The 14156-nt window shown below is 46.2% G+C and overlaps 1 protein-coding gene across 1 annotated transcript in view; it reads left to right on the top strand.

Moving 5' to 3' along the window:
- The window catches only part of LOC136626544 (kinesin-like protein KIF21B), a 2048083-nt gene that overhangs the window by 1866527 nt on the left and 167400 nt on the right, over positions 1-14156 (top strand). The window lies entirely within an intron of this gene.

Here is a 14156-nt window from a genome sequence, read left to right as displayed (position 1 = left end):
GATATTTTGTACCACACCCCAATGTTCCGCATGGCGATGTCGAGGACGCGCTTTGAGTGTATTTTAAAATTTCTGCACTACAATGACAACCAGCTGTGCCCCCCCAGCGATCACCCCAATTACGATCGGTTGTATAAGATCAGGCCCGTAATAGACCATTTTAACGCCAAGTTTGCCCAGGCGTATGCCCCACAGATAAACATTGCAGTAGACGAGTCCCTGGTACACTTCAAGGGGAGGCTAAAATTCCGCCAGTACCTGCCCAGTAAGCGGGCACGGTATGGTGTGAAGTTGTACAAGCTGTGCGAAAGTACATCAGGGTACACCCACAAGTTCCGTATTTACGAGGGGAAGGACACTAAAATTGAGCCCCCAGAATGCCCCCCCGTGCTGGGAGTAACAGGGAAAATAGTGTGGGAACTGGTGCACCCACTATTAGACCAGGGTTACCATCTGTACCTGGATAACTTTTATACCAGTGTCCCCCTGTTTCACCCTGTTTTACCCTGATGTACTTCGCACAGCTTGTACATAAAGCCACATGCTAAGTCCTTCCCTTCTGAGCCCTGCGCCCTAAAAACACTTTAGATTCACATGTGGGGCATTTCCCTGTTGGGTAACATCATGGGTTACGTTTTCTCCTTCTGCCCCTGGTAAAAAATAAAAATCTGGGCCTAAACTGAGCATTATTGGAAAAATGTGAATTTTTCGTTCTCAACTCAAATTGTTAAAAAAAATTCCTCAAATACCTGTGGGTTCAAACCGCTCACTACACCCCTTAAAAAATTCCCTGAGGGGTGTAGTTTCCAAAATGGGGTCAGTTGTTGGGGGTTTCAAATGCACTGGTACCTCAGGGGCACTGCAAACACTACACGGTGTCTGAAAATTATTCCAGCAAAATCTGCATTCAAAAAAAGCGCTCCTTTCTTTCTGAGCCCTGCCATGTGCCCAAACAACAGTTTACATCCACATATGGGGCATTTCCGTGCTCGAGAGTAATTGGGTAATGCATTATGGACTATGTTTTCTCCTTCTGCCCCTGGTGAAAAATGAAAATCTGGGCCTAAAGCTGAACATTATTGGAAAAATGTGAATTTTTCGTTCTCAACTCAAATTGTTAAAAAAAATTCCTCAAATACCTGTGGGTTCAAACCGCTCACTACACCCCTTAAAAAATTCCCTGAGGGGTGTAGTTTCCAAAATGGGGTCAGTTGTTGGGGGTTTCAAATGCACTGGTACCTCAGGGGCACTGCAAACACTACACGGTGTCTGAAAATTATTCCAGCAAAATCTGCATTCAAAAAAAGCGCTCCTTTCTTTCTGAGCCCTGCCATGTGCCCAAACAACAGTTTACATCCACATATGGGGCATTTCCGTGCTCGAGAGTAATTGGGTAATGCATTATGGACTATGTTTTCTCCTTCTGCCCCTGGTGAAAAATGAAAATCTGGGCCTAAAGCTGAACATTATTGGAAAAATGTGAATTTTTCGTTCTCAACTCAAATTGTTAAAAAAAATTCCTCAAATACCTGTGGGTTCAAACCACTCACTACACCCCTTAAAAAATTCCCTGAGGGGTGTAGTTTCCAAAATGGGGTCAGTTGTTGGGGGTTTCAAATGCACTGGTACCTCAGGGGCACTGTAAACACTACATGGGGTCTGAAAATTATTCCAGCAAAATCTGCATTCAAAAAGCCAAGAAGCGCTCCTATCCTTCTGAGTCCTGCCATGTGCCCATACAACAGGCTACGTCCACATATGGGGCATTTCCGTGTTCGAGAGCAACTGGGTAACGCATCATGGGGTATGTTTTTTCCTTCTGCCACTGGTAAAAAATATAAATCTGGGCCTAAAGCTGAACATTATGTGAAAAATGTGATTTTTTTGTATTGAACTCAAATTGTTAAAAAAATTCCTCGGCAAAACTATGTCTGAACTGCATTGGTCCTTAAAAAATTTAGATTTTGAAATTTGCTAGTAAATGTGAAAAATTACTGCTAAATTTATACACTTTGTGGAGTCTGCAAAAAGTAAAATAACACTTAAAAAATGATTGCTGTGTAAAGTAGGCCTATGGGAAATGTTAATTAATAACTATGTTGTGGTGTTTGACTTTCTATCTTACAAAGAAAACAATTCAAAGTTTGAAAATTGTGAATTTTTCCAAATTTTCAGTAAATTTGGATTTTTTTTTCCTAATAAGGACAAAATTTATTGATGAAATTTTTACACTAACATAAAGTACAATATGTCACGAAAAAATAATCTCAGAATCACCTTGATAAGTAAAAGCATTCAAAAGTTGTTAGCACAGAAAGTGACAGATGTCAGATTTGAAAAATAAGGCTTGGTCCTTAAGCTCAAAATAGGCCATGTCATTAAGGGGTTAAGAAGCGCTGGGCCCAAATAAATTACGCCACTGTACAGCACTATGGCTTAATTCACCGCACATAGAGACTTGTAGATAGTGGAGGCTCTATGCTGTGACTTGAAAAAATTAACCCGCTGTCTTGCGCTGATACCTAGGGGTAATTTACCGCTTGCAGAGACTTGTAGATAAAAGAGGCTGTATGGAGTGGGAGAAGACTCCAAAGCTAGTGGATAATGCTGGTAACTGCGGCTATCTCAACCCCACCAAGGAAAGGGTATTGTGAGATGCTCTGCACAGCGGCAGAGCTGAAATACTTTGCAGTGGCCCAGGAAATATTACAGCACTGATTAGTGGTGAGAGCTCTTTCTAATGCACTGCAGACACAGAACGGTATAACTGAAGTAGTTTGCAGTAGGCTAGGAAATGTTAGAGTGCAGTTTCACAGTGAGAGCTGGTTGTACAGCACTGCAGCCTGAGATTGCTATTACTGAAAGGCTGGGAACAGGCCTAGATGCGTAATACAAAAATTGATGCACTACTGCTCCCAGCCAGCCACAACTGTAAAGCACACGGTCAGATGTAGCACTAAGAAGGACCGTCGGGGTTCTTGCACGCAGGATCACGACTGTATAACTTTACCTATAGAAGTGGCTGTGTCCCTAAACTCTGCGTTATGCACTGCAGACACAGAACGGTATAACTGAAGTAGTTTGCAGTAGGCTAGGAAATGTTAGAATGCACTTTCACAGTGAGAGCTGGTTGTACGGCACTGCAGGCTGAGAACGCTATTACTGAAAAGCTGGGAACAGGCCTAGATGCGTGATACAAAAATTGATGCACTATTGCTCCCAGCCAGCCACAACTGTAAAGCACATGTTTAGATCACTGGCGTACGGTGAGGGGCAGCAGGGGTCGCAACGGCGATCCGTCCCTTGCGCTGAGGGGGCCAGGAGCCCTGCCATATTCAACATGCACAGTGCGTGCATTACCAGCGCTGTCGGCCGCATGATGGCTGAGAAGGGAGAGGAGAGGAGAGAGATGGGAGGCAGCGCCACAGGTCGGCAAGAGCATAGGGGAGGGCTGTTACACGTGGAGTCGGCAGCCAATTACAGGCTGCAGACTCCCATGGCACGCGGCCCTCCCACTGATAGGCTGCAGCTGTGAGTGGTCGCAGCTGCAGTCTATCAGTCTCTGAGGGCCAGCAATTACCAGGAAGAGGCGCTAGTGTGGCTCTACTCACCTCTGGAGCGCTGGATGCACAGCCGGTACAAAAGAGTGCAGGAGGACCTGTGGCTGCAGATCACATGACCAGGCTCTGGTCATGTGATCAAAGGTCGGGCAATGGGTGATAACGTTTGACTATCAACCAAAAATTTAAAGACACATTTTTCCACGCCTAAGTTGGGTCAAAAGATTATTAGGCCTTTCTAGATTACTGCCAAGGTTGGCCAAGTTTCCTTCCACTTGAAACTCCCTACCAGTCTAAAGATTCATCCGGTGTTCCATACTTCACTGCTTAATCAAGTGAATTAGAAACATTTTCTTTTTTTTTTTTTTTTGTAAATCAAATTTTATTGCATTTTAATTATAACAACAATTGCGCATCAGTTATTGAGATGGGTTACAATCTGCGTCTTAAGTACAATCTTAACAGCTTTAACATAGTCTTCGCACATTGGGAGGTCCAGCCAGGGGCTCATGAAAATTGGCTTGAGGCAGGTTGAGGTGATAATCCTCCCTACCGCGAAGACCACTCTGAACCTCCCTGGCAACAAGCAAGGGGGGTTCTGCTATGGCGTATAAGATAAAAGACTCTCCCCATCTCGCCATTAGCAGAGCTTTGAAACATCTAAACATGGGGGGGGGAAGGGTGGGAAGCAGGGGGGAGACATGGGTAAGAGGTCTTGGGGGGGAGAAAAAAAGGGGGGGATCTTAAGTATCCTTCAGCGTTCTTAAATCAGAATGATCCAGAGTAAGAGTAAAGGTTGGTGAGAAATCCCAATATGTGAAGCTCTCCCCTAAGGGGTTAGCACGGAAGGGGTTCTTATAGAGCATCATCTAAGCTGATATTTGCACATTGTACTTTGTATGTGGACCATAGGCCTGTTGAGACTGGGACTACCTAATCGCTTGGAGGTTCCGTTACTAGACAATCGCTCTCCAAGGAGTCCAAGTATCTATAAATTTGTCATGTGTCCCTCTGGACCAGGCCGAGAGTTCCTCTAAATTCGCTAGGGTATCAACCTTATCTCGCCATTGAGTTAGTGTAGGTGGGTCTCTCTGTTTCCACTTTAATGGTATAAGGACTTTTGCAGAGTCTATCAGCAGGGCAGTCAATTTATTCCGTAGTGGATGGAATCCCGGAGTCGGTCTCCACAGGAGAACCACCTCAGGGGAAAGAATCAGCCCCGGAGAGATTTGCCTCAGTACCTCCTCCACCTCTCTCCAAAATTTAGTCAGAGCCGGGCACTCCCACCATATGTGGAGGAAGGACCCAGTTGCATCCTCGCATCTCCAGCATAAGTCATGTGTGCTTAATTTATGATCGTGCAGCCACTGCGGGGTCCTGTACCATCTTGCCAAAAGCTTATAGTGAGATTCCTGTGAGGTGACGCATGGTGACAGACCAAAAGCGGTCTTCAGCATGAGTTTGGTCTCCTTTGGGGATAAGGAGATGTGGAGCTCCCTCTCCCATGAAACAAGGAAGGCAGGGCTTATGTCCACTGGAGGGGAGACAAAGTGTTTCTGTATGTAAGAAACCTTTCTGGTTTGGGCATTGTCTCCTGCTAAGGTTGTCTCCAGCGCTGTTAGGGGCCTGGTGGTTTTGTGGTCTTTCAGGAAGTTATTTATAACTTTTAATAAGTGGGTCGAGGTGAGGAAGGACAAAGGATATCCAGGTAGGAGGTCCTCCAGCGATGAAAGAGGGTATTTGTATGCTAAGTCTACTACGTCTTGGATTCTTTTGTCTGCCAGTGGCTTCCAAATTCTTGCTGTGTGTGGGTCCAGAGAAAGGCCCATGTATCTGTGTAAGGCAGAAAGGGGTGCGCATGGGCAAGGGCTTGGAGCCAGCATAGACCCCAAGGCATCCCAAGTCTCCAGTAATCCCTTTGTAAGGGGATTAATATTCTGTTTCCTCTTATGTTTCCCATACGGGACCCAGAGTTCCTCCAGCAGGTGAGAGCCGTGGGCTCCTTTAGCTAGGGACTGGAGCAGGGGGTCCTTAACTGGGTGTGTTAGTTCCAGCCAGTGATTCAATTGTGCAGCCAAATAAAACTGTTTAGGGCATGGTAGGTCCACTCCCCCCTCCGAGCGCCTTCTAATTAGCAGACAATGCGCCAGCCTCGGCCGCCTTCCCATCCACAGATATCTTGTAAAAATGGTGCTTAGAGACTTGAAGAAACTCGATGGAATAAACACTGGGAGTAATCTGATTTTATAAAGTATAATAGGGATGATGTAGGACTTTCATATATTTTTTCTGCCTAACCAGGATATGAAAGGAAGGTCATAGGCTCTTACTAAATTCCTAATCTTTCCTAGTAAGGGGAAGAAATTTGTTGCATATAAGTCTTCTGCTTTTTTAGTAATTTTGACCCCCAAGTATTCAATTGACGAGTCGGCCCAGGTAAAGGGAGAGTTATTTTTGATCGCTTTATATCTATTGGGTGGGATGGAAATATTTAGTGCCGTCGATTTGGACAGGTTAATTTTGAAATTAGATATCAAACCAAAATCCTCCAGTAGCCGTACTAGGTGGGGGAGGCCCGTCTCGGGGTTCGTTATGAGGAATGTTATGTCGTCCGCGTATGCAGACGCAGAGAGGGTCTTTCCTCCTACTCTCAGACCCTGTATCCGGGGGTCCAGTCTTATTTTTTGGAGGAAGGGTTCGAGGGCAAGGATGAAAAGCGAGGGGGACAGGGGACATCCCTGTCTCGTACCATTATTTATGTTGAATGGGGAGGAGAGGGAATCATTAATTTTAAGCCTGGCATGAGGCGAGGCATAGAGGGAGAAAATCGCTGTGACGAATTTAGGAGGAAAGTTGAAGTGCAGAAGGACCTGCTCCATGTAGACCCAGTTTATGCGGTCAAACGCTTTTTCCGCATCTGTGCCCACAAAAGCTAATGGGATGTTATTTCTTTGGGCGTATCTAGCAGCATGGAGCAGTCGGAGACAACCGTCTCTTCCCTCTCTACCCCTGACAAACCCCGACTGTTCAAAGTTAATCAGTTTAGTGATAACTTTTTCTATTCTTTTCGTTAAGATTTTCGCCCAGAATTTCATATCGAGGTTTATCAGGGAGATTGGGCGGTAGCTGCCGCAGGACTCTGGGTCCTTGTTTTCTTTATGTACTAAAGTAATGTGCGCTTCCTGCGCCTGTCTCGGGAGAGGGGTACCTTGCAATAATGCATTAAAGAGTTCCTTTAGATGGGGTATGAGAGTACTTTTAAATGTTTTAAAATAACTGAGTGAAAGTCCATCAGGACCTGGGCTCTTTCCGGATGGGGCAGTGTCTATAAGGTCCTCTATTTCTTGGTCAGTGACCGGTGTCATGAATGCCTCCAAGTCCTCCTCTTCTATTTTTGGGAGATCTAGGTCTCTGAGGAAATGATTAATCTGTTCCTTGGCATGTATAGTGGCTTCTGGAGTTAGAGGTTCTCTGAGGTTGTAGAGAGAGGAGTAGAAGCTTTGGAATTCGTTCGCTATCTCGGTTGTGGAAGAAACCCGTTGACCGCAAGAGGTTTTAATGCACTTTATGTGATTCCTGGCCTTTGCTTTTTTGATGAGAGCAGACGTGTATTTGCTCCCTCTGTTACCCTGAGCATACGTGATGTGTTTTAAATATAAATGTTTTTTTATTAAATTTGGACTCCAGTATGAGTTTAAGTTCCTTTCAGAGCACAGTTAATTCTTCAAGAGAGGTCTTGCTGATCGAGAGCTTAGAGACTCGCTCTAATTTAGCAATTTGCAGGAGTTTGTTGTCTATTTCTTTTTGCTGTCTCTTTTTAGCTCTAGATCCCGCGGCAATTAGGAGACCTCTAACAAATGCCTTATGGGCCTCCCAAACCAGAGGAACTGGCAGGTCGTCTGATTTGTTTAACTGGAAATATTCCTCTAATGATGTCTTCAGCTGTGTCCTCTCTTCCTCATTATCTAAGAGGGAGGGGTGGAGTCTCCAGCGCCACTCTCTGGGGGACTGGGGAGGCAGACGGAGGTTTATGTGGACCGGCGCATGATCCGTAATTAAGATAGGGTCAATAGTCGCGTTTGCTACATGTTGTAACAGGGAGGAAGATATAAAGATATAGTCGAGGCGTTGGAAGGAGGAGTGGACCCCTGAGAAAAATGTGTAGTCTTTAATTTTTGTATTGAAGCTTCTCCATCCATCTACTACATCAGTCCCTACCAGGGAGCGCTTCAATTTGTTCAAATTTCTTTGAGATATTCAGGATTTACCCTCTGAAGAGTCTAATAGGGGGCACATCGTGAGGTTAAGATCTCCTCCTAGTATTATCTGGCCGCTGGCAAAATGCCTTAAAGCCTCTAACTGTTTCACCAGCCATGGTATCTGGTTAGTGTTTGGGGCGTAAATATTTGCTAAAGTTACTTTATTATTATTAAGAACGCCCTTTAGGAATAGAGCCCTGCCTTCCTCGTCAGCGTAGCTCCCCTCACAGGTGAAGGTAAGAGATTTGTGTAGCAAGATGGTAACACCCTTTGAGGCAGACGAGGGGTGCGCATTGTGATACGCAAGGGGGAACTGTTTGCCCGGTAAAGACAGGCATCTATCTCCCCTGAAGTGGGTCTCCTGCAAGAAAACAACCTTTGATCCATACCTTTTCAGAAGTGCTGCAATGTGATGTCTCTTAGCAGGGGAATTAAGGCCGTTCACGTTTAGTGTGGTGATTCGGGTTATCTCATCCATTGCGCCCCTGAAGGAGAGCTGACCTTTTCTCTTTCTCTAGTCGGGCGTGAGAGGGGGAGGATGACAAGAAAAAAGGTTAAACACCGATAACCTATACCAATCTGCAAATTCTAGAGATTGAAGGCGTATCAAGATCAGGTGGTGGGTAGGGAAAAAAAAAAGGGGGGGGAGGAAGGGAGACGGAAGGGCGAGGTAAGAGGGGTAGGACAAACAAACAATAATATGAGCAAAAATTAAGAACAATAAATACGTATCAGGGGGGATACGTAGATGTGTTGTGAAACTGTCCCCCGGGTCGGCAGTCCTGGTTTCAAACCCTGGATCAAACCAGCCACGGGAGACAGAGGAAAGAAGGGGGGGCGAGTTGTCTAAGCCTCCAACACTGAGGGATAGGCAACTATGAAATCAGCCTGAACCGTCAGGCGCCCCATGGGTCCATAGGTCAAAAACTTTAAAACTTAGAGCTATGCATGTCTCAGCTTTTAGAGGAGAACCATTTTGTGAACAGGGGTATAACACAGCGTATGATTATTCTAATTACTCTAAGGTAGTAGACATCATATCAAACACAAAATTGCATCACTTGTCTGCATAAACAACAGAGAAGGTGAAGGAGAAGAAGAGGATCCCCGGCAGGGGAACCAACCAGCATCACAGAGGAGGATACATTTAGCGGGGAAGTCCTCCAGCATCCTCTCGGGACCGTTCTAAAACCAGGTCCACTGGTCCCATATAGGAATACAGCCACCTCTTATGTTATCAAGTGTCCAGAGTAGCAGTGGGTTCTTTTGCCTTTTTTTTTTTTCGTTTTCGGCGACTTAGGGTTGCTTGCCATCTGCCACGGCTCAGGTAGTGTTAGACGAGGTAGTTTAAGGAATTCAGGGAGAGGCATCCAGGAGGGCAGGTCTATTGGTTCAAGCTCTAGATGTTCCCAGCAGCTCTGTAGATCCTCTGGGGAGCGAACTAACAGCCTTCTCCCTTTACCGGCTATGTTAATGCCAAAAGGGAACAGCCAAGAATAGCGGATGTTCTTTGCTCTTAAGGCTTCCAGGAGCGGGCGGAATAACCGGCGCTTCGCCAAGGTCGTCGGAGAGAGATCCTGGAAGATTTGAAAGTGTGTTTCCCCATACTTAAAGGGGTTGTCTCGTGAAATCAAGTGGGGTTATACACTTCTGTATGGCCATATTAATGCACTTTGTAATATACATTGTGCATTAAATATGAGCCATACAGAAGTTATTCACTTACCTGCTCCGTTGCTGGCATCCCCGTTGCCATGGTGCCGTCTAACTTCGGTGTCTTCTTGCTTTTTTAGACGCGCTTGCGCAGATGGATCTTCTTCCTTCGGCTGGTCTCGGAAGCATCGGCGGTTTGGCTCCGCCCCTTGTACGCGTCATCGCGTAGCTCCGCCCCCGTCACGTGCTGATTCCAGCCAATCAGGAGGCTGGAACCGGCACACGTCATGGGGCGGAGCTACGCGATGATGCGTACAAGGGGGCGGAGCCAAACCGCCGATGCTTCCGAGACCAGCCGAAGGAAGAAGATCCATCTGCGCAAGCGCGTCTAAAAAAGCAAGAAGACACCGAAGTTAGACGGCACCATGGCAACGGGGATGCCAGCAACGGAGCAGGTAAGTGAATAACTTCTGTATGGCTCATATTTAATGCACAATGTATATTACAAAGTGCATTAATATGGCCATACAGAAGTGTATAACCCCACTTGATTTCGCGAGACAACCCCTTTAAGTTCTTTGCAAGTTCTTGCTGTTTTTAGAATCAGAGCAGTGTCTTGGAAAGAAAGCAGTTTACATATGACGTCACGGGGGGCTCAGAGGGCGCGGGTGTCGGTCTGAGAGCCCTGTGAATTCTCTCTATTTTTATTGATGTGGCTCTCTCAGTACCTAGTAGCTGCTGAAAAATTTCGGAGGCTACCTTGGTAAGTGACTCAGTAGCCCAGGACTCCGGCAGGCCCTTGAACCTCAAATTACACCTCCTATTATGATTCTCGAGATCTTCTTGTGCTATGAGAGCTCGATTTATGCTATCATGATGATCCCTCAGAATTTTCCCCAAAGCGATCGCATGTGTGGAAACGGAGGCCGTCACAGACTCCAGCTCCTCCACTCTGCGCCCCATCTGCTTGACATCCTCTTTAATTTCAGTGAGGTCAGCAATTATGGGGTTTAGAGCTTTAGCAAGCAGCTCCCTCATAAATCACCTCGAGACCCCACATGAGTCCTCTTCGTCTGAGGAGAGCTCTCCCCCTCCAGCCTTACTGTTTGATGCAGCAGCTTCTGCCGCCGGCGCCATCTTGACGGACGGGTGCGGAGAGCGGGAGCCGCGCTCCTTCAGGTAGCGCTGCATGCCTGCTTGATTTTTCACTGTTCGGGGTGTGCAGGGTTGGTCTCCGGTCCTCTCCTTCGTAGCTCTCCTCATTATTTGCTTCTGGTAGCTAAGTAAATAGACCCTCTAGGGCGCCGTGCGGAGGGAGCTCCAGGCTTAAGTGGCCATCTTGCTCTGTGTCAGGCTCTGCCCCCAATTAGAAACATTTTCAAGGAAGAAGTGAGCCACCTCCACCAGTAAATGTCCAGGGTGTAGAGAAGTACATTGTAGACGAGATTTTTGATTCTAGGATATTTAGAGGTAACTTGTAGTATCTGGTGCGGTAGAGAAGATATGGGCTTGTGGAGAACTCATGTGCCCTAGGTTCACAAGGGTATTTAATCTGAGGTATCTGGGAATGCCAGACTCTGGGGTGTCTAGAGGGCATCCTAGAAGAAGGCGGCTACTGTCAGGGCTCAAACACAGGAGCTCCTGTGTTCCAGACGTGTTCCAGTAGTCCGAGTAAAGCCAGCGGTCAGTACATGGGCAGTAACAATTGTAGTACCATGGAGCAGAAAGATAGTGTACTCAGGGTGAAGCCAGAGGTTGGTACACAGGTAGTATCAGTTGCAGTACAAAGGAGCAGACAGATACCATAGTCAGGATGAAGCCAGATGTCAGTACACAAGTCTGTTTGCAGCATGGAGGAGCAGGTAGGTGGTGGAGCTTGACTACGGGGGTGGGAGCACAGTAGTCTTGCAAGGATGGCAGGTGCTAGCCCAGGTTGTATAGGATATCTAATCAGGAAGCAGAGTGCAGCCAATCAGGAAGACAGGAGCATGAAAAAGAAACAGGGACATAGTTTAGCAGAGGAGCTTGCCAGAGGGCTGGATAGCTCAACAGTTAAGGCTTCTGCTTTGAACATAGAAGTAACATAGTAACATAGTATGTTAGGCTGAATGGAGACAATGTCCATCTAGTTTAGCCTGTTTCAACCCCCCCCCTCCTTGTTGGTCCAGAGGAAGGCAAAAAAAAAAAACAAGCAGCCATTTAACTCATTTGGAGGAAAAAATTCCTCCCTGACTTTATAATGGCAGCCAGAGTAATCCCTGTATCAACATTTGAGTTCAACAACCCACTGATCACCTAATGTCTATATCCTGTAATATCGTAGCACTCTAGAAAGACTTCTATAGTCCCCTCTTAAACTCCACTATGGATTTTGCCATCACCATGTCCTCAGGCAGAAAGTTCCACAGTCTCACTGCTCTTATAGTAAAGAACCCCTTTTATGTTCGTGATAAAACTTGCTTTGTTCTAGATGTAGCGGATGCTATCTTGTCACCGTTGCAGTCCTGGGTATAAACAGATAATGGGAGAGATCCTTGTATTGTCCCCTAATGAATTTATACATAGTTATTTGATCGCCCCTTAGCCGTCTTTTTTCCAGGGTAAGTAATCCCAATATTTTTAGCCTCTCTGGGTATTCCAGTCCTCTCATTCCGTTTATTAATTTAGTTGCTGTTCTTTGAACCCCCTCTAGCACTGCAACATCTTTCCTGAGCACCAGTGTCCAGAACTGTACACAGTATTCCATGTGGGGCCTGACAAGTGAAGCAGTGTTAGGGCCAGGCTTTTATAGGAAGTCCTAATCAGGAACAGGCAGAGCTAAAACAGGGGCTGGATGGTAGGATCTGGAAACAAGGTCAAGGTATGCAATGGAAGTTGTCCAGAGGCCTGGATGGCTCAGTGGAGAGAGCTGCTAGCACTCAAGAGGTCCCAGGTTTGAGTTCTGATATATACTACGCTAACTCAATACAAACATCCCTGTAGAACACCTATTGATCAGCCCACATACTTCAGGTGGCATAGCTTCCACACTAAATGCATTAAAAAGTCCTATGTACAGCCATCAGCTACAACTGTATCTGTTCCAGCTAAGCAGACATGGATAACAATTTTTTCACATCTTAAAAGGACATTTTTAAATCAGGGCTACGATCCCATTTTAGTTTATGCTCAAATCACCAGAGCCACCAGGATACCCAGAAGTCAACTTTTTTTCAGGAGTTAATGCAATTTAGAGGAGAAAAAATAAAATTTCATATTTTTGCAAATATGTTCTTTTAAAGGCAGATTTTTTTTCCTAGAGTGCACATGAAAATAAGAATTTACACCCCAAATGGATACCCCTGTTTGTACCGTGTTCAGAAACATACCCGTTGTGGCCCTAATATTATGTCCGTATGCACAATGGGGCCCAAACCGAAAGGAGCAGCCGATGGCTTTCAGAACAGGGATTTTCTATGAAGGGGATTTAGGCCCCATTGCCCACTTGAAGAGCCCTTGAGCAGTGAAAGCAATATACAACCCCCACAAATGACCCCATTTTGAAGACTAGACCTCTTAATGAATTTATCTAAGGGTATTCTGCATATATTAATCCTACGGTTTTTGAATAAATCTAAGCAAAGCAGAAGGGAAACAAATAAGATTTTCATTTTTTTGGCAATTGTGCCATTTTAAAAAGTTTTTTTTTTGCACAGCACTAGAGAATGAGCGAACACCAAAATGCTCGGGTGCTCGTTACTCGGGACGAAATTATCGCGATGCTCGAGGGTTCGTTTCGAGTAACGAACCCCATTGAAGTCAATGGGCGACCCGGGCATTTTTGTTTATCGCCGATGCTCGCTAAGGTTCTCATTTGTGAAAATCGGGGCAATTCAACAAAATGATGGGAACGACACAGCAACGGATAGGGCAGGCGAGGGGCTACATGTTGGGCTGCATCTCAAGTTCCCAGGTCCCACTATTAAGCCACAATAGCGGCAAGAGTGGGCCCCCCCCTCCCAACAACTTTTACTTCTGAAAAGCCCTCATTAGCAATGCATACCTTAGCTAAGCACCACACTACCTCCAACAAAGCACAATCACTGCCTGCATGACACTCCGCTGCCACTTCTCCTGGGTTACATGCTGACCAACCCCCCCCCCCCCCCGCACGACCCAGTGTCCACAGCGCACACCAAACTGTCCCTGCCCAGCCTTCAGCTGCCCTCATGCCACACCACACTCATATCTATTTATAAGTGTGTCTGTCATGAGGAGGAACCGCAGGCACACACTGCAGAGGGTTGGCACGGCTAGGCAGTGACCCTCTTTAAAAGGGGGCGGGGCGTTAGCCCACAATGCTGTACAGAAGCAATGAGAAATCCAATCCTGTGCCACCTCCATCTGGAGCTGCACACGTGGGCATAGCAATGGGGAACCTATGTGCCACACACTATTCATTCTGTCAAGGTGTCTGCATGTCCCAGTCAGACCGCGGTTTTTTATAAATAGTCACAGGCAGGTACAACTCCGCAATGGGAATTCCGTGTGCACCCACAGCATGGGTGGCTCCCTGGAACCCACCGGCGGTACATAAATATATCCCATTGCATTGCCCATCACAGCTGAGGTAATGTCGTGCTTAATGCAGGTGGGCTTCTGCCCACACTGCATGCCCCAGTCAGACTGGGGTTCTTTAGAAGTG

This window comes from Eleutherodactylus coqui, chromosome 4 (genome assembly GCF_035609145.1).
Source record: "Eleutherodactylus coqui strain aEleCoq1 chromosome 4, aEleCoq1.hap1, whole genome shotgun sequence".
In the NCBI taxonomy this organism is placed as follows: domain Eukaryota; kingdom Metazoa; phylum Chordata; class Amphibia; order Anura; family Eleutherodactylidae; genus Eleutherodactylus; species Eleutherodactylus coqui.
Note: the sequence above shows the minus strand (reverse complement) of the source record. Positions and strands in the feature narration are given on the sequence as shown.